We start from the raw sequence: 21,451 nt of genomic DNA, 5'->3' as shown, positions 1-21,451 counted from the left end.
GTCAAGCACCTTAAATATTGAAGGAAGTGTTTCTCCAAATCTCCTTTGGGACAAATTCTGCCTCCTTGGACACACATTTGAGCTCTGCTAAATGGCAGACTGGGTGGGAGAGACTCTATATAAGGAAGTATGTCTGCAAATTCTCTGAGCACCGAATTAAGCTAAACTCACTTCATAAGTCCCCATCAGTGTTTGATGCTCAAAAGAGAAAAAAATTGCCTATGCGTGAACAGATTTTCTATAAAAACTTAAGGGTCCATCAGTCTCTTTAAAAAGAAAGTCATTATAAAAACTGTGCATCAGTAACTTTAACTGGATTTCATTATGCCGTTATCAGTGTGTTTTCTTAACATCTAATGAAGCAAGCAGTGACGAGTAATTTGTTTTTAAGTCTATGATTTCCTAGATACTTCTGAAATGTATTTTATCTGTGTATTGTCCCAAGACCGATGTTGCTGTGTCTAGGTTTGTTCATTTACATTACTGCACAGATAGTTCTCTGGTATCTATTACTATTTCAGTCAAGCTTCTGAAATTAGATTTAAAAGAGAAAAATAACATCCTAAATTAAATCAGTTCCTTTAAATGAGGTCGACCTTTGGGTAGATAATTTGTGTAAACATAAAATGGGTCCTGCACATCTCTAAATCTCATCATTAGTCAGGATCTCCAAACTGGGCTCCAGGAGTGAGAGAGGGGGTTTAGTTAAGATACCAACATTCTCTCCTGGCCTACACAGTATTTTTTCCTTGCAGAAGAAAGGCTCCACATGAGCAATACTGTGTAGAACTCCCCTCACATACAGGGTCTACAGAGCAGCGAACACACACAAACGTATCTGAAACTGTCTGGGGTGATAAAATACAGGTCTCCTGGGCTAAAATCGTTATGGGTTCCACGGTGCAAAGGCTCAAGGGTTCAAGATCCCAGGCTGTGCTTCGGCAGGGAGGAATATGTGATATATGATCTTGGCTCACATACCGTCATAGCTGAAAAAAGCCTCTGAGATCCAGTCATGTCAGGAAAAGGGAAATGGAGAATCTCTATTTAGAAGCTGGAATCACAACCCCAACCTAATAGCGTTCGTTTCCAGATACACAAAGAATCCGAGGCAGCCCATCCGATGAAATGGCCAATCTAGGCAGCAGTCGTGGCAAGAAGCTCCCCACCCCGACCCTGACCCCTCCACACGCACTGACTTTATGGCTTTCAAAGTCAGCATAAAGGAAGCGAAGCACCCAAGACACTACAGGATTTCTTAACAAACCCCTCAGAGGGCTTCAGTGGGGAGGATTCCCTCCCCCACCTGCACAGGTTGATAAATGACCACAGGGACCAAGCCTGATGGCACTTGCCATCTAGTCACAGAAGTAAGTTATAAATCAATAATTAACATAAAAGCCTATTTGCAGTAAATGCCATCAATGAGATTGAGAAAAATGTTAAGTTCGGATAAGGTCATGAGATGCCAAGATGAGGGAAGATTTCACGGGAGGGTATGGGCCTCGAGGGAAGGGTAAAATTTCAAGAAATGGAGAGGAAGAGCCTTTCTAGGTCAGTGTCTTTCAACCAGGTCTGAAAACCTGCTGATAGCCGGTTTAGTGGGTCAAGACCAGAATTTCCTTCTTCAATGAAACAGAATAGGATGTATTTCATGAGGCAAAATGAAGGACCGCTTCATGAAACTTGTCTCATATGTAAAATATATGTCGGGGCTCCTGGGTGGCTCAGTTGGTTAAGCATCTGCCTTCGGCTCAGGTCATGATCCCAGAGTCCTGGGATCGAGTCCTGTATCGGGCTCCTTGCTCAGTGGGGAGCCTGCTTCTCCCTCTCCCTCTGCCTGCTGCTCCCGCTGCTTGTGCTCTTGACAAATAAATAAAATCTTTAAAAAATTAAATAAAATATATGTCATACTGAGGGCCTTGGTCAAAAATTTGAAAACCACTGATTTTATGGAAAAGAAACAGTGAAGTTGTCTATCTGGCTGGAAATAAACAACTCAGTTATTAGGTTATTCCAGGCCAGACTGTGGAGGGTCTAGAACGTGGTATCCAAGAAGTTGGATTTGGGGGCATCTGGCTGGCTCAGTTGGTAAGAGCATGTGACTCTTGATCTCAGGGTCGTGAGTTCAAGTGCCACGTTGGGTGTGGAGTCTACTTAAAATTTTTCAAAAAATTAAAATGAATTTGGATTTTATACTGTAGGGACAGACAGGTCCTTACAGGTTTTCAGCTTCTGACTTTATTTTTAGTTTTATTGACACCTACTGTGCTTAGCTTCCCACACATCCAGCTTAATTGTAACCACCACCCGTTGAAGTAGGTATTATTATTTCCACTAGAGGAGGAAGTGAGAATCAGACAAATTATATAACCGGCCCAGAAAATGAAGCCAGGGCTTTTGACTTCAAAGCTCATAATGTTTAAAAAGAAACAAAACAAAATTTTGAAATGATCAGAGCTGAGCTTTAGGAATATTAATCTTGTACCTTCAAACAGCTAAACTGAAGAGACTCGAGACACCTACATTATTAGAGGGGGTTTCTTTTGATCACTCAATTTCAGACTTTAAGAGCAATTTAAAGACACTCCAAATCCTAGGCAAAAATCACACCAAAACCAACAGTTAAAACTGGTGTTTCTTAATGACCCTAAAAAGATTTGAGTGAATGTTCTTATTTCTCAATAGCTACATTAGTATCCCTTTTACTTCATTCCGCAGCAATGAAGTTAATGACTGTTACCACTTGCAAAAATGCTTTGAAGAAAGAATGAAAACAGGTGCACTTGGCAAAGTCTGCCTAAAGCTGAAATGCTAACATAAAAGGAGTAACCCATTGCTTTCCTCAGACACTCCCCTCCAGTCCTCCTGTTCCCACACCCAGACACTCTGTCTGATCCTACCTCCGGGAGTCACTGTGAGGACTAACGGTGTGATCTGTGAAGAGCCCAGAGCTCCGAGAGAAAGCAAGCCTGGGGAAAGCTCAGATATTATCACTAGGGGGCTGAGAACATGCCAACAGTACACTTCCTAATATAAAAATGTGAAAAAGAAACAACGGGAAGATAGAATAATGGTGTGCCTAATTTAAAGGGGAAAAAATAAGAATTTGCGAGTCGCTATGTCTGATGAATAGAAGATGGAAGACAGAACTTAGTGAGCAATGAAAAAGCAAAATCTTTCCCCTTTCTGCCAAAAGCACACAAGAATCAAAGAAGCTCCTCTGCATAGCCAGAGTGACCCAATCAACCACCTAACACTCACAGAAACCAGGAGGGTATAAGTGTTCCTCTGCCCAATGTGCGAGTTGGACAGAGAAATGTGTGCTGAGCATCCAGCAAGCTGGAAAAATCAGCTGGGCACAGGACTCTTCTCCGCACACGCTGAATGATCTATAGTCTGGGCTTCTCAACTGATAATATGAACCCTCTTTAAAATAAATACTTGCGGACTCTGAATGTTGACGTATGGTTATTAAAATATTCTTTAAATGTGCAGAAACAGAAAACCGGTAAGAAATCCCAAAGACATTTACAAATCAACTACCAACACGATAAAACCAACAAAACTCAAACCAACCACAATAATCAAATGTAACAGATGATGTTTTTTGCTGCCACTAAAACACTGATGTGGCATCCAGCCTAGTTCTATATTTAATCTGTTTTGGTATTTTGACTTTCATAAATGTTTACACAGAGAACATTTGTTTACGTAAGTGTGTGCTATAAAACAGCAAAAAACCTAGAGGCCAGACTGGGATGATCAGACTTCATACTTAACCCGAAGTCAGCCAATTATGAGGAGGTGTCACATGATAACTCTACAAAGCTCTCTTAATCGCTTCAGCGGTAGCATTGCACCATCCCTGAAATTTGCATTTTCTTCCAGCTTCACAGAGGTATAATTAATAAAAATTGTATATATTCAATGTGTACAGCGTGAGGTTTTTAATATACTGTACATTGTAATGACTACCACAATCAAGCTAACTAACATAGCCATCACATCACAGGCTTAGCATTGTGGGTGCGTTGAGACTATTTAAGATCTACTCTTAGCAAATTTCAAGTACACCATGAAGTATTATTAACTATAGTCAGCACGCTGTATATTCGATCTCCAGAACTCATTCAATCCCGCAGAACTGAACCTTTGTACCCTTTGAACAACATCTCCCCATTCCCCTCATCCCCCTAGCCCCTGGCAACCACCATGCTACTCTCTGCTTTTAGGAGTCCAACTTTTTTAGATTCTGTGTATAAATGAGATCGTGCATCAAATGGGTGACTAACCCAATCACTGCTCAATGAGACTTTTTTTCATTGTGTATTTACCAGCTATGCTTACTACCAAAGAGCTATATTGCAAAGTACACATACAAGGGCTAGACTGCCCACCATCCTGCTGAGAATGGGAGTACGGTACCGACTGCTCCCAGTTTAGTATGACCACACTACAAATTGCTTCTTGTTGATCTCAGTCTTCACAGTGACCCTCGGGGAAAATGTACTTTACCCACATGTAGTAGATGAGGAAACAGCTGAGTTAAGTGACTCACCCAAGGTCATACAAATTGATAGTGGTGGAGCCAGGATGTAAAACCAGGAAGCCTTCCTCCAGACCCCAAGCTCTAAACCACAAATGCCTCTTGACCACTGTCACCACCATGTGGCCCACATCCGTGCACTGAGAGCACACACACAAAAATGCAGGTACTGCCCTTACATGCAAGCACTCACTTATAATGCAGTTGAGAATGTGATCCAGAAGATGCTAATATTTTTAACTGCCTACCTCCACTTGGTTATTCTGCATTCAACTAAGACAGGTGCACTCAAAGATCAAGGACATCAAAGATTTCTCCTGCAAACCTACTTTAGCATTTGAAAATGATTACAATTACAGGGCGCCTGGGTGGCTCAGTCAGTTAAGCATCCGCTCAGGTCATGATCTCAGGGTCATGAGATCGAGGCCCGCATCGGGCTCCACACTCACCATGGGGTCTGCTTGAGACTCTCTCCCTCTGCCCCTCCCCACCATGCTCGCGTGTATATTCTCTCTCTCTCTCTCTAAGAAATCAATCTTTTGGGGGGAAAAAAAAGATTACAATTACTCCTAAAGAGTAATAAACTGCCAGATATGAGCAGTGAGTTTAAAAAGTGATGTGCCTGTTATAAGTAAAAAACAAGAGCTGACATTTATTCGAGGCCTTAAAACAGACAGGGTGCAGTCAGGTACTTCACTTGTACAGTATTTCACTGAGGCCTCACAACAACCCTCAGAGGTGAACACTACTAACTCCATCCCTTTGCAAGTACAGAAACTGAGCCTCAAAGACACAAGTGACCTGGCCCAGGGTGCCCACACCAGGCATCCAACTCCAGAATCTCAACCTGCCACTGCGTTACAGCTGGGAGATCTGCCAGCAATATCCTCGCCACTTCACTCCAGAACTTAGGACTTCAGCAACCAGTTTAATCTGAAACCGACTTGTGCTATTTGGTTGGTTGAGAGATCTGTCAGAATAACCTAGATCTGTAATAATTCAGAACCTTTTGGCTTTGAGACCAAGAACTATTGTGACCTTAAGAAGAATCACAGTGAAAGATTAAGATTTTCAGTATGTTCCAGCAAAGAGATCCACCCTGCGCTAGGAACACAAAACCCAGCTTTGGTCAGAAAGCCAGACCAACGTCTGTTCAGCCTCCACCCTAGACCATTAGGTCCTCAAGGTGGGCATCGTACCTCACACGCAGTGGCTGACTGGGAGAATTATGGAAAGGCTATGCAAGCCTCAGGGGCGGCCCCCTCCATGGCTGTTCACCCAGCCAACTCCTAATTAGGCAACAGCATGGATGCGTGCTGCCAGGAGGTGACAGGGCCACTGGGACCAAGGGAGAAGAGCGTTCCCAGGTAGACAGGGCTCAGGAGCCCAAGAACGAAAGGCCCCCTGATGCCCAAGAGACAGTGATAATAGATACTTCATTCTGGTCACCAGCCAGTGCCAGGAACTATAGGTGCCTTCGGTCTAGTAAGAATTCTCATCACCCTGTGCAGCAGACAATGCTACCCCGCTTCATACAAATGAGGAAACTGAGGCTCAGGGGCAACAGAGCTCCAGGAAGCAGGTTGAGGCCAGAGCCTCCTAGACCCACAGCTGTTTCCACCTTGCCAGAGGCGCTGTCCACTCCATCCGCACTCAAGTCTATAGAAGCGGAAACAGAGACAGGATGGGCACTGGACTTGGGAAGAAAGGAATGGGTGCTCATGTGAGGAAGGGATACTTAGAACCAACAAAGATTTTACAGACCATCCGGGTCTTTTCATTTACAGATTAAACTAGAAAGATGAGATTCACATGGGATTACACAGCGTTCAGATTTTAACTAGAATTACTAAACCCTTACTATGTACCAGAAACGGTCCTAGGACCTTTAAATACATTACCTAATTTAATCCTCACTGCAATCCCATTAGGCAGGTACCCCATTTCACAGGTGAGGAAGCTGAGGCATAAGAAGAGTATGCAATTGACCAAAGGTCTTACGGCTGCCAAACTCCGTGTTCCCCACAAACTCCTTGCTGCCCCCCTCCCCCCCGTGAGCTACTGAACAAGCCAACATTCAGGTCTCCAGTTCTATCTCTGCCTCCTAGGAGGTGGCAAGAACCCCTCATGGAAGTCTGCAACAAGCCTAGCTGTGGCTTCTGCAGTCTGTTGCCCCGGTCCGCTCCATTTTTCTGAGGCACGGCCTGCCATGGAGAGAGGTCTGGGCTTACCTTCTCCTGTGCGCTGAGCCGGGTTGGCTGGATTCCAGCAGACAGCAGGACTAAGGGGGCTGTGTAGCCAGCAGTAAGGGGTTTGGCTCAATGCTCTGAAATCATGTCTCTCTTTGGCACAACCTTTTCTAGAGCATGGGCCGCAACGGGGGAAACATGCTTATGGGAAGGCTCGAGTTCTTCACACTCTCGTAGGGGGCCACATCTGGACCCAGCAGAGGAAACCGACTGTTCCAAGGCCTGTTCCAAGGCCACAGACCTCAAGGCCTGAAAGGAAAGATGTAGAAAGGGCTCTGGAGTCAACTGTTGGTTATGAAGTTGCTCCATATTCAAAACAATGACTTGGGACACTTGGCCTCTCAGAGTCCAACCAGGGAGGAGTAGTTACTTCGTGGCTGTCTTGCCTGCTCTCTACCCTTGACCACCAATCCATCTGGCTTGGGATAAAGAATTCCATGGGTCTCCTCTGGTTGAGGGAGGCAGGGTGGAGAGGCCCCACCAGTTTACTGCATTGGTGCTTTAGTCTGCCAGAGGGCCCCCAAGATGGGAGAGGGCCCCCAAGATGGGAGAGGGCCGAGGACCACTCGGCTGACCAGAAGCCAAATGTGGGCTATCCCTGACATCTAAGGTTCCCATCCATGTGATCACTGCAACATGCAGCTCCACACCAGCATGAAAACATCAGCTTTGAGCCACTGTGGGAAAACAGTCAGTTTCTCCCCCTGTTGCTTGGCATGCACAAATTACCATTCAATGAAATACTCGCTTTTATTGAATGCATGGCATAGGAACTCCTTCAAAAATAGTATTTTGTTATTCTTTGTATCAGTTCATGTTGAAACATTTATCAACATGTCTTATGACTGCCTTTGCAGGAATTTATTCAAATTTATTCCATTTTGTTGTTTGTCTTGTGCCAGTTTTTACTGATAAATTTCTTTTGGCTGTATGTACTATAAAAGAATTCATTCAAATTTGATTATTACAGTTCGCTTTTGCATTACCATTATTCACCAAAATACTATACAGATATGTTTTTGTTTTTTTTTTTAAAGCTCTGCATGTGTGATATAGAAATCTCACTTGTTCATAAATGTATTACCATGTACCCATGAGTTTTTTATATTACCTATGTGACTTAATAGTTGAGAAGCGGCTGTAGAATATTACTGCTTATCCGCATGTCAGGATTTCCTACCAGAGCTCAGTATATTGTTTTTGCATAAACAAAATTCTTTCCCCCCAGAAAACTTTTAAGTCCCTTTCAATACATTTATGATTGAAGTATTTATATCTTTTTAATCAAATAATTACTTGTAAAAATTGGAAATCTCTCTTACAAACCTCTGCTTCTTACACTGCATCGGAAACAGCAGAGTGAAGGGGTCCAGAACCATGTGCCTTCTCCCAAGTTACAGCCTTGACTGAATCCTAAACTCCTCATCCCATATCTCATGTTCCCACCATCGCAAATGACTTCAAGACCAAAGTACATCCAGAGATTTCCATCCACTCTTTTGCCATTACTCCCCTCTTCCCCAAACCATACACATGTCGATATGACAGACTTGGAATAAAATCAGGATGTTCCTCCAGGATCGGAGAAGGGGTAACAGTTTACCAGGCATTCATCCCTGAATATTATGTTCCCTTCAATTTTTTTTCCTAGTGATCTTTTGTATTTTATAATACTTCAGTATTTGTATTTGTAAACTTCAGTGGGTGGCAGGGGAGGAGTAGTGGGTAAAAACTCATGTAATTCATCCTAACAAAATTTTGACTTACAGACCATAGTGGGGAGCCTTCAAGATGGCCTTCAATGATCCCTACTTCCTGGTATTCACACCCTTGTGTAGTCCCCTCCCACAATATTATACCTGGATTGGTTAAGTGACCAGCAGAACTCAACAGGAGTGATGGAATGCCATTTCTTAGACCAGCTTATAAAAGATTCCAGCTTCTATCCTGATGGCTCTCTAGCGCAAGTGCTCTCAGACCAACATGGCACTGAAGGAAGCCATGTTGTAAGCAGCCCTATGGAGAGGCTCATATGGCAAGAACTGAAGCCTCCTGCCAACATCCACACGATTAAGTTTAAAAGCAGACCCTCTGGCCCCAAATTTTCAAATGACTGTAGCCTCAACTCACAGCTTGACCTCAACTTCATGAGAGAACTACCCAAGCTAGGCCACTCTCAGATTCCAGACTCTCAAAGCACATGAGATAATAAAAGTCTGTTGCTTTAAGCTGCTAAGTTTTGGGGGCAATTTGTTACACAGTTGTAGATAACTAATACACATAGGCTTTCATATTTACATGAGCTTTTTACAGTTATCAAAGTTTCTATTATAAACATGACTTTTTATAAACAGAAGAAAAATCTAAAGTAACGTTTTAAGAAGCTTCAACCTGTTAAAGACTATATGTAAGTGTGACTTCCTGGCCAAAGATGAAATGGTCTGGCTAATACAGTGAGTTCCCTCAGTCTTATGGCCCTTAATCCCGGGCCTGAGAAGCATCCAGCAGAGGCTGAAGATGCTACACAGCTGATGTGAACATAAATAATGGCAAGCTGAAAGAGATTCCTCCTACCCTGAGATTCTACCAATGCTCGAAACACCCCCAATCTGTCTTCTTTTCTCCCCTCAGGTTGGCTTAAAAATGTCCATCCAAGATGCAATTTCATTCACAAAATGTAAAGATTATCCAAATACTATGATCAATTGTTTCTGTTGCTGAGGACTGCAGAAGGATACTGATTTAAACTAGAGAGATATTTAGGATTAGCTTTAGGAAGAATTAGCCAAACAAACCAAAAAACTGTTGTTAACCAACTGTGCAGGGTGAACAATTACCCTGCCCTGTGGGGTGGGGGCATGAGGTGGCACAAAGACCATGGGCCTCAGCTTCAACAAGACTAGGTTCACACTCAGGTTCCATTTCTTTCTGGCTGTGTGACTTTGGATAAATTACTTGACCTCTCTGAAGCTCAGCTTCCTCATCTGTAAAATAGTATAGCTATCATCACCTACCTTGCATGTGCTCAGCTGTCCTCATTCCTTCCTTCTCTAGACAGGATGGATAAAGCCACATCACTAGACCCTTTTCCAGCCCTAAGATTCTCTGGACCAAGTCTTGTACTGGCTTGATATAGATGTGGATTCGAGAACACTGAGGTGTTCACATCTACCGACCCTCCTCTCTTGGCAAACTCCAAGAGAATCTCATTTCCTGGATAATGTTCAGGAACATTATATCCTGGCGGTGCATCATTTTCTCCTGGAGGAAAATGTGAAGTAAGCCAGGAAACTAAATCTTATGAAGAATATGCCATTAACTAGTTGAGTGCTTAGAATGCAAATCATCTCAGCTTTCTGGGCCTTGGTTATCCTGTCAGGATAGGTTATGGAGATCATTTCTACCTCTAAAAACCTAGATTCTAATTTTAGGGCGCTATGGAGAAGGTTTCAGAAGTCTTTATGTGCCAGATGGGGTTTCCGTTTAAGGGACAGACATCTCTACACAGTTGTGCTCTCACTTGCTCGCTCTCCCTGCTCTTGATTTATTTCCATGTAAAATGTTCTCATTCCCTTTGCAAAATATATTGACTGAAGCCTAAGACAGGTTGAATGCTGGAAGGCTACTCTTAGGCAAATCTCCCCATGCATCATTTTCCTTGTGTGTGAAAAAGAAATAACAGTACCTTACCTGACGGGGTATGGTGGAGATCGAGTCAATGCATGTAAAGAGCTTAGAACACGTAGCAAGTCCCATGTAAGCATCAGCCTCCTCCATGGTCACCATGCCAACACACCTGCTCACGTTTGTTCCCACCAACGGAGCTGTGTGCTTACGCCAGGTGAGCCGTGTTTCCTTTCAAACATTTTGGTGACAATTGTATTTACTTTGCCTTTATGCTATCCATGCACCATGTAAAAGCAATTAGATATGAATGCCAAAAAAAGGGCCATTTCTGTAAAAACTAAGTTAAATGCCTTGTAAAGGCTCAGTGAAGGCAAACAGTGAAAAAAGTCTGCTGTTGAATTAGGTGTGGGAGAGAAAACTGTAAAAGGCTGGAAAAATTCTGGAAAGATCCTGAATATAGATTACTCTGCAAGTATTGCTAAATTCTAGATCCACCTTAAAGAAAAGTAAATGTCAGTTATAGCCAATAAATTGTGGCTGAAGTTTAAATAAGATACTTCAGTCAGAGGATCCTTCCTCAAAGAAAAGGGCCTAGGCCAACATCAAAACATTTTTGGTACTCAAAATTTTACAGCAAGTGACAGAACTCTGGCAGAAGAATATCGGGGGTCTCCATTCGCACAGCCAGGAAAAAACAAAATGCTGATCAGCGTGTTGTTTAAAAAATTATGTTTTCATTGATTTTTCATGTATCCTCATCATTTTAGCTGACTCATCAAGTTAACTAATTATCAGTCCCAATTTAGTGGGACAACAGGGCTTCAGCTTTGTGTGCGCCAAGTGTTCTCATGCCATGGATGTGCTCGGTGGGGTTGCAAACCTCCCATTAGATAATGTAAATCACATCTGTTCCTTGCCTGGTATTTTATATACTTATGTAACATATGTGTACATAAAGATATAAATTTCCATGTAAGAACAGACTTTAAAAAAGAGTTTTTAAATTGTCTTCAGGGAATTTCCCAATAATTCCCAAGTAATACATACTTTGGGAGCTACTGAATCTGTACCTTTGTCTAGATCTCACCACGTTTGGCTTATCCATCCTATACAGTTATAAAGTATTAGAGCACAATAATGGGCTTAAAAATAAAGGAGTACAGGGGCGCCTGGGTGGCTCAGTCATTAAGCGTCTGCCTTCGGCTCAGGTCATGGTCCCAGGGTCCTGGGATCGAGCCCCGCATCGGGCTCCCTGATCCGCAGGAAGCCTGCTTCTCTCTCTCCCACTCCCCCTGCTTGTGTTCCCTCTCTAGCTGTCTCTCTCTGTGTCAAATAAATAAATAAAATCTTTAAAAATAAAGGAGTACAAAAAATGGGCAAAGGACTTGAACACACATTTCTCCAAAGAAGATCTATGAATGGCCAATAAGCATAAGAAAAGATGCTCAGCATCAATAATCATTAGGGAAATGCACATCAAAACTACCATGAGATAACACCTCATACCCATTAGGAGGTCTACTATCAAAAAATCAGAAAACAAGCGTTGGCCAGGATGTGGAGAAATTAGAACGCTTGTGTGCCGCCGCTAGGAATGTAAGATGGTGCAGCTGCTGTGAAAACAGTGTGGAGGTTCCTCAAAAAGTTAAAAACAGAATCACCATATGACCCAGCAATTTCACTTCTGGGTATATACCCAAAAGAACCGGTAGTTGGGTCTCGAAGAGGTATTTGTCCACTCATGCTTACTGCAGCATTATTTACAATAGCTAAAACATGGACACAAGCTGGGTCCATCAATGGATGAATGGAGAAGCAAAACATAGTCTATACATACAGTGGAATGTCCCGCAGCTTTAAAAAGGAAGGAAAGTTCCATCACACGCTACAACATGGATGAACCTTGACGACATCATGTTAAGGGAAGCTAGCCACAAAAAGAAAAACACTGTATGATTCCACTTATATGAGGTACTTAGAATAGTCAGAATCATAAAGACAGAAAGCATAATGGTGGTTGCCAGGGGCTGGGGGGAGGGGAGAATGGGAAGCTGTTTTCTAATGAGTACAGAGTGTCAGTTTTACAAGACGAAAACAGTTATGGGAATGACAGAACTGATGACTGCACAAGAATGTAAATATCTTTAATACCACTGAACCATACGCTTAAAAATGGTTAAGATGCGGGCGCCTGGGTGGCTCAGTCGTTAGGCGTCTGCCTTCGGCTCAGGTCACGATCCCGGGATCCTGGGATCGAGCCCCGCATCGGGCTCCCTGCTCGGCGGGAAGCCCGCTTCTCCCTCTCCCAGTCCCCCTGCTTGTGTTCCTGCTCTCGCTATCTCTCTGTCAAATAAATAAATAAATAAATAAAATCTTTAAAAAAAAAAATGGTTAAGATGATAAACTGTGTATTTCAATACAATAAAAAAATAAAGGAGTGCTTACCTTGTTGCTAATTTAATTAGTGGGTTGAAAATATCTTACACACGGCAGATGAAAGGCTCCAGGGTGTGCCCTCAACTCTGCTGGCTCCAGACGCACAATTCTCTTAAAACACCCTGGCAGACACAATTCATCATCTGGAGCCCCTATTGACCCCAGAGTGCCCACTGTCTCTTTCCCCATCTGTGTGTGTGTGTGTGTGCATGTGAGCATGCACACGCGTGTGCACATGGGCACACAAGCACATGTACAGGGAAAGTCCTGGGCTATCCTATAACTCAGACACCCAGCCTCATGGAGTCTGATCCTCATTCATAGCCAGAGGATGAAAAGGGTGCTGCGTAATGCAGTTATGACCTTCAGACTGGCCAGACCACAAAATGAAAGGGAGTGATCACTGAGGAGGTGGGATGTCACATCTTTGTATCTTATTGTTTAGAATGAAAGCAACAGGTGCTAAAAGCTTGGGAAAGCAGATCAGAGAAGGTGGCATAAAATAAGAGAAAAGGACTTTTTAAGATTTATTTAGAGAGAGTGAGTGAGAGAGAGCACAAGGGGGGGGGAGCAGAGGGACAGGGACAAGCAGACTCCCTGCTGAGCGACACAGCGCTGGATCTCACAACCCTGAAATCATGACCTGAGCCGAAATCAAGAGTCGGACACTTAACTGACTGAGCCACCCAGGCGTCCCAAGAGAAGGACTTTTAAATGGCAACAGAAAGATGGGGTGACTGAAAACCTTCTTCTTAGCAGCAATCAGAAAAGAAGGTATGGTAGATCTTCAAACACAGCTATACTGTAAGAGTGAAAATGAGATGTAGTTTGGAATTAAAAGTACTTAAGTGTTAACACTCTTCTGTTGGATTATTCAAAGACGGTATCTAGGGCGCCTGGGCGGCTCAGTTGGTTAAGCGACTGCCTTCGGCTCAGGTCATGAGCCTGGAGTCCCGGGATCGAGTCCCGCATCGGGCTCCCTGCTCGGCAGGGAGTCTGCTTCTCCCTCTGCCCCTCCCCCCTCTCATGTGCTCTCTTTCTCTCTCTCTCTCAAATAAATAAATAAAATCTTAAAAAAAAAAAAAAAGACGTTATCTAATGTAGCAAGTCCTATGTTCTGAGAAGGAATGGTGGAGGAACATGGTGGATGTCAGCTATAACTTCCCCATGCAGAAGGGGGGACTTCTCCTACTCCCCCCAGGAGGTGTGAATGGGGCTGAGCCCACAGGGTAGGGGACTCCTGCCTCCTTTGGCTCAGCAACGGAGGTGGCAGAGGGTCAGGAAGGAGGACCTGAATCCATCCGAGTCAATGCCCCTCAGATGCAGCACTAAGTTGGAGCTACCAGAGGGGAGGCTTTCTCTTTCTGCTCCTGGGATATGAAACTAGAGCAGCTGGTGGTAGTTTCTGCTACTGCTTGGAGCAAGCTTGCCTAAAAGTGAGCCAACATGGAAAGGCAGAGCAAGAAATGAAGAGACAGAGGCTGCGGATAACGTCAGAGCACTGGATGTGGCCAATGCCTAGAGCAATACCCCTAGACTTTTCCATTATGTGAATCAATAATTTCCTGTTTTTGCTTCAGCCAGTCCGACTGGGGTTTCTGTCACTTGTAATTGAAATTAGTCCTGACTAATTCAAGGTGTAAATGGCTGCAACACATTGCGTCCATTTAACCACACTACTTCCAGTCCACGTTTAGAACATAGAGTTTATCCCTCACTTAAGCTACATACTCTTAATGGGCTCGATCCAAATTATTCCAAGGGCAGAAGAAAAATGCAATCCAACTGATACGTGGAAATATTAAGCTACAATATTAACATTAACAGCAAATACTCCTTAAACGTTACTATGTGCTTAATGATAAATGCCTTATATGACTCAACCCTCAACATTTTAAGTATTCTTACTGTCTCTATTTTAAAATATGGAGAAACTAACTCAAAGAGAAACTCGCGTAGCACCAGAGACAAATAGTGGTGACACAGAGCCAAGAATGAACCAAACACTCTAACTGGAACATTTGCTCGTAACCGCCATGCCCTGCTGCCTCCAAAAGATCACAGAGCTACTAACAACACACAACTTAGTTCCGCTGTGCCACACAGAGGCTTGGCTGTTCTGTGGCGCCCTGAGCCATCCCTCACCCCGGTGGTACAAAAGACACGAGGTCACACGGTATTCCTGGGAGAGGTGACTTTCCGAGCGCAGGTAGCAAACCATTAGCGGGTCATGAGAACGGATTTAATGAGTGCAGACCAGCAGCCTTCTCCTCCAAGGGACAGAACATACAGTAACGGATTCTGCAGTGTATGTTGTAAAGGTAAATATTGCTTTGTGAACCCTTTCTAGTTATACCTACACACACACACACTGATGCACAGATAGACGGGGGTCATGATGTAAAATACAACTCACTGTAGATGACCGTTGGTGAAGTTTTAAGGCCACTAATGCAGAGCAAAAAGTCCCTACGCATCGGGCTGTGAAATCACCAAAACCAGGAGTCACGAGGTCAGGGGTGGAGAGAGGCAGACGTTCCCACCAAATGGCCTCGAGAGTTGGGGGACATTAAAACTGACCCACCCAATCCATTTCCATGAGGCGATCCTCTAAACCAACCCATTGGACTCCCTAGGAGAACCCTTTTTTTCCTTAAGCAAATACTAGGGACTACAGATCCTTTCACAAAACCCACAGTATCTGACGTTTATGTAGTAATTCAAAACTGCAAACAGTGAAGCCAGTGACACCACCATGGAACGGAGGCTACTGAGGCTCACACAGCCAACAGCACTGGATCCAGGGCTCCAGGCAGCTCCCTCGGCGTGAGGCTGAAGTTGGAAGTCGCTGGGCCAACTGGAGCCTGGGAGGGCGGGGGGGGGATCAAAATGGACAAGTATAATAGCAGCCCCAATGGGACTGAAAGAAAACTCAGGCTCACTCCCCCTCCCCACTTTTCTCGGGGAGCTCCCAGCCTAGAGCAGCACAGAGATGCCAAGGGGTTTAACGCTGGGTACTAAACCTCCGTAAAGGCTTCCTGGCTCCCCCACCCCCAGCCTGGGAAAGAATACTTCTCAAACTCGTATTAAACTGTTGTCATAAATGGCTTCTGAGAGCAGAGTGACATAGTTTATCACTTGCCCTTTATTTCCAAACGGCAAGAGGTGAGCCTGTGCCTGCTTCAAAGCACAGAGCCAAAATCAGCTGGCAACACATTTCCAGTCATTACCCATGGATGGGCAGCGTGGGGGGAGCCCACTTTATTATAGGCTCATCCGTAATAGATTTTGTTTGAAGCTTGTACAGACTGAATTCGTTAACCTGAGTTACCAATTCATCATAAAGCTTAAATGCCTTTGTGTCTCTCCAAAGGGGCATCACACTCCTCCTTTTGCTTCTCCACCTCATAAAAGCAGCAACCATTTCTTGTTGGTAGAAGAAACATTTCTTGTTTCATCAGTGGCTCTGAACCTTTTGTGGTTCAGGATCTCCCTTTGAGCATCTAATGAAAGATGGGCTTCCTCTCATGAAAAATGTGTACAGGTATACAAATGTGTGCACACACAGGCTCACACACACAACTCTGCTAGACTTCTAGTGGGCTCACAGACAAAGAAGTCCTCCATGGTCTCTGAGTATATGAAACCCAGGTTAATATTCCCAGTCCTAAACTCTATCACCTTTTATGGTATTCAACATATTTGTAGCAAAAAAAATTTTAAAAAACCTGCACACTTACGGAGTTGTTTTCTCAAATACCAAAAAAACAAAATTATGAGGGCAACATTTCCTACTTAATTCTATGACACTTCATAAATGGCCAATCAGTTAAGTATTTAGGGGTCAGTGATTTAGGACCATGCTTAGGGCTAAAAAGGATATTAAAAAAAAAAAAAGTGGAAGGCTCAGTCCCTCATCTTAACAAAACTAATATATTGAAGCCATGGTGGGAAAAAGAAGTCCATACACAATTATATGCTAAATTCTATGGCCCCAGCTAAAGGCATAATGAGAATTAGACTTGATTCTTCATTGATCTTCATAGTGGATATCCACGGACTTTTCTGCTTGTTCAGAGTCTGTTTCCCTTCTTCCGGTTACATCACCTTGATCTTCGTTGGGGCAACAGGGTGGTGAGGTAGGAGGGATGTGACCTGACCTGGCAAGCATAACATTCCATCTACCGCTATGACTGCTGTAGGAATAACAAATGCTCACAGCTAATCCAATGAGACCCAACAGCGAGACTCTACTTGAGTATTTGGAAAGAGAAACTCTCGTTTACTAGTAATTAAAAAGGTAGAAAAGAGGCCAGGAGCTGCTGGGGGCCATCTTAAAACCATATGGGGATCCCCTGACTGAGAATGAAGTCAACCCAAGAGAAAGAAAAGTCAAGAAATGGACAGATCCCTAATGACATGATTTGATCACTGCATATAGCTGTGGTTGAAGCTCTTTTCAAATATATGAGCTAATAAACCCCAACTTCACAGGCTGCACTGATTACCACAGTAAGTTTGGGTTCTGTACTTCTCCATCCTTTCCCAGCAACTCGTTCACCTCCCAGGGAGTAGCTGGAATTTACTAGGTTGTCATATAAGGTGAAAGATTTAAAACGATGACTGACCCATTTCCTGTTACTTTACCCGATGCCCCTATAACAATGCCACAGTTAGCAAAACAATGGCCATTATTTAAAGGCATAGATTTTCAACATTTAATGTGTATTTATATTTAAAACTTTCTGGTGAATTCACATCTTAAAATGGAACAGTAAGCAAAGCATACTGCTAGATAACATCACTAGTGTAAAATTATCTGATTTGTTGTCCTAATATGTTAGAGTAAAATAAAAGCTAAGCCAGTTGGATAGCATTTTAGAACCAACCTAAATCTCCAAGAGGGGGGAAAAAAAATTAAAGTCCAGGCTAAAACACTAAAATGCATCTTAAAGGAAGTGAAAAGAATACATTAAGCACTAGACAGTTTAAAAATTATTATCCCTAGGTGGCAGTATTACAGAAAATTAGAAGGAAAAGAATCATGCCATCATTCCCAAATTGTCCATCCAGATCATATTAGCTTGATAATGGGGGAAAGAATGAGTTTTTAAAAAGATAACAGGATACAGATTGAAAATAATATGCTTCTCTTTCAAAATGTTGTAAGAAAGGATTCATTTCATTAGGAAGTTACTCATACGCTGTCAGTGAAAGAACCTTTAAATGGTGAAATAGGCATTTATGTATTTTCGGGTGTTTCCAGAAAGTTTCTTGAGATCAGCAGATCAGAAAGTCAAAACGACTAACCACCAGTTTGGGCAAGACCACACCAAACCAAATTTCAGACATCAGCTAGTTCTTCTCCAAAGTCTCCCAAAGAAAATGCCAAAAGCATTTTTGGTGATGTGTTAAATGCTAACAAGTAACAAGGTCTTACAATCAAGTTTTTCTCAAAGTGTAAGTTCAATTCCATTTTATACTTGATCCCTTCAAAAGTAAAATTCTCCTTGCATTATAAAAAGAAACAGCTCATCCCAACTCCCCAAAAGGATATAAAATATCTGGTTACTTAACAGCCTCTCAAGTTTTTAGCTGTGTTTTTAGAAAATTTGAAACTCATCTTGATTTGAAACATGAGCGTACTGATTCCAAAAGCCCTGCTATGATTTAGTAAAGTTCAGTGTCATACTTTGTGTGTTCACAGCATGAACCACTATGGAGAAAGTTTATTAAAAAGCTCTCATTTCACATTACAAATCCATAATCTAATGTACTAATTATGTTCGTTCAGTTACTGCACATCCAGTAAATGCCATTGTACACAATAATCATTAAAATTCACTGTGGAATAAGAACTTAAAAATCTCATCTTGAACACAAAGCTATTTGAAATTACTATATTATCTTTAATTTCTAGCTTAAATTTATTTCTAGCTTAAATTTGGTTAAATTACCCTGCAGGCTTTTTATAAAAGAAACTAACTATAATGAGGCAACAAACCCTAAAATATTCCATTACCACAGAAAATACAAACTCTATTAACATGCATAAATTCTGAATAAAAACAAAAGTTTCAGTTTGGACCTAAAGGACAGACCCATATATATATCATGAGAAAGAATCCTCCAAAAGGACAATTCTTGCTTTCTAAAGAAAAGATTTTTGGAAAAGAGCTATGTGTCCTATTTACTAAATAATCCCATATATGTGTGTTCATGGTGAGGATTGGAGGTGGGGGGAAGACACAATTTATGAAATCTCATAGAAAAATACCATGTGTGCTGTTAGATGGTTATAAAAGACACAGCCTCTAAAAACCACAGATTTCCCCAAAGCAAGACCCTGAAATGCGATTACACCATACACACAAGGGACTAACAATGGGGGTGAGCTACAGCTTCCAGCAGCCCCAAAGCAACATTTCCCAATGGTACTGAAGATGTTCAGGCTTTTTTTTTTTTTTTCAATCTGGCTGCTGGTGACCCAGGTATGTTCAGTTTGTGAAAATCCACCAATTTGAGCCACTTTTCTGTAGGCACAACATGCTCCATGACCCACGACAGTCTCCATGTTCTCCTTCCTACCACCTCTTCAATTTCACCTCAGACCATTCCCTCCAGTCATCCAAGACTACTTTCTACTCCTTGACCACACCAACCCATTTCCCACCTTAACCTTCATGCTAACTGAATTTCTTCCTTCTCCTCTGTGAGAGGATGGGCTATTCTCATCACCCAGGGGCTCACTTCAGATGACCCTCTCTCAGAGAAGGCTTTTCTGCCCACCCTTGCTAGTCTCTACTACATCACCTGATCATTTCCCCCTTCACCTCACCACATCCTGAAATTCTCTCTTAATTATATCTGTAGTTGTTTCTCAACTGTTTCCCTTACTAGAACGTATGGTATGCTTCATGAGAATGGAGACCATCTGCATCTTATCCACCGATGTTTCCCCAGCATAGCACCTTGCACTGAACAGGTGTTCAGAAGCAAACTGGCTGAAGGAATGACACCTCACACCTCGAAAAAATGTTCCCAAGTACTATCCTACCCAAATTTAAAACAAGAAAGTAGTTAAAACTTGGGAAGTAGTTTGAAGGGAGACAGAATTAAAACTCTATTGTCAGACTGCTTTCATGTACCTTGCTTGATTTGCCACCACCACCAGCAACATCACGATGCTGATGACAAAACAATAAACCAACAGCTTCTCGGTAATCTCACCTACTCTTTTGGAAAAAAAAAAAAAAAAAAGATCTACCACACTGTTAGATGTTATTAAGGATAAAAGCAATCTTATTAATTTTTTGCTTCCTATGAAAACACTGGAAAATCACTTCAGGCATTTGGGCGCGCACGCACACACACACTCCCACCCTCCCACTCTAGCAGCAATAGCTCTCCAGCACTGGACTGGTATCTCCACCTACAACCCAATCCGCTGGGGACTTCATAATCCTCACACACAGCCTTGGCCTGAGATGCAGAGAAATTTCATGCCAAATTTGTGGGTGGGAAAGTCAATTCTATCCTTCCTGCAGAAGGATATACAGGCAATTATTACACAACTTTAGGATGACCCATGCCTTCCTGTCTCAGGAAGCTCCTGGAGGCTCCCTAATTGCCTCTTATCCATCAGTGCAGTGGGTTTTGAACTTGCTCAGATGATGAAGCACTGGAAGCTGTGTTGCCCATTGAGGAAAAACATGAAATTCTGAAATGCTTATGAACCAGGAACTATTTTTCTGGCAGAAAGGGCAGCATATGAATGCCACATAAAACCACGGGCTAAAACATGTGTGTTCAGCAAACTAATATTGAGACAGTTCTTGACCGAATCGATTGTTGGAGTTCTTCTGTTAACAGTCTTTGGCTACTCATTCATTCATTCATTCGTGTCTGCTAATACTCAGCAGCAGGCATGTGGGAGCTGGTGCCAAAAGCCTCTGAAAAGTTGACAGGAGAAAAACCTGAAACTGAAAAATTATTTCTATTAACCCATTTTTTTCTTCTGTGGCTAGGGAGACGCCATTATTCATGTTTAGCAATAAAACTGCTGGGTTGAAGGAATGTGAATCACTGCCTTAAGGGAAGTCTTCTCCTAAAGTCCAATTATTATCGCTCTTGGGCAAAGATAAGGAAAATATATTTTTTCATCTTTTTATGTATATATAAAATCTTTAAAAATATTTCTAACCTTTTAAAATCCATATATATGGGGCGCCTGGGTGGCTCAGATGGTTAAGCATCTGCCTTCGGCTCGGGTCATGATCCCAGGATCCTGGGATCGAGCCCCACGTCCGGCTCCTGGCTCAGCGGGGAGCCTGCTTCTTTCTCTGCCTCTCCCCCTGCTCATGCTGTCTCTCTCTCTCTCTCTCTCTGTATCCCTGTGCCTCGAGTGAATAAATACAATCTTTAAAAAATAAAAAAAATAAAAAATAAAATAAAATCCGTGTGTGTGTGTGTGTGTGTGTGTGTGTATGCAAGAAATTTCCAATTCTCACCAAGCTGATACAAACCATAAGGGACTCTTAAATATAGGAAACAAACTGAGGGTTGTTGGGGGGCGGGGGGGGATGGACTG

At 42.7% G+C, this 21,451-nt stretch overlaps 1 protein-coding gene across 6 annotated transcripts in view; it reads right to left on the bottom strand.

Annotated features, from left to right (window-relative positions):
• TSPAN5 (tetraspanin 5) overlaps window positions 1–21,451 on the bottom strand; it is a 162,161-nt gene that overhangs the window by 49,816 nt on the left and 90,894 nt on the right. The window lies entirely within an intron of this gene.

The sequence above is a fragment of the Leptonychotes weddellii genome, chromosome 2 (genome assembly GCF_054177405.1).
Source record: "Leptonychotes weddellii isolate Sample4059 chromosome 2, ASM5417740v2, whole genome shotgun sequence".
In the NCBI taxonomy this organism is placed as follows: domain Eukaryota; kingdom Metazoa; phylum Chordata; class Mammalia; order Carnivora; family Phocidae; genus Leptonychotes; species Leptonychotes weddellii.
Note: the sequence above shows the minus strand (reverse complement) of the source record. Positions and strands in the feature narration are given on the sequence as shown.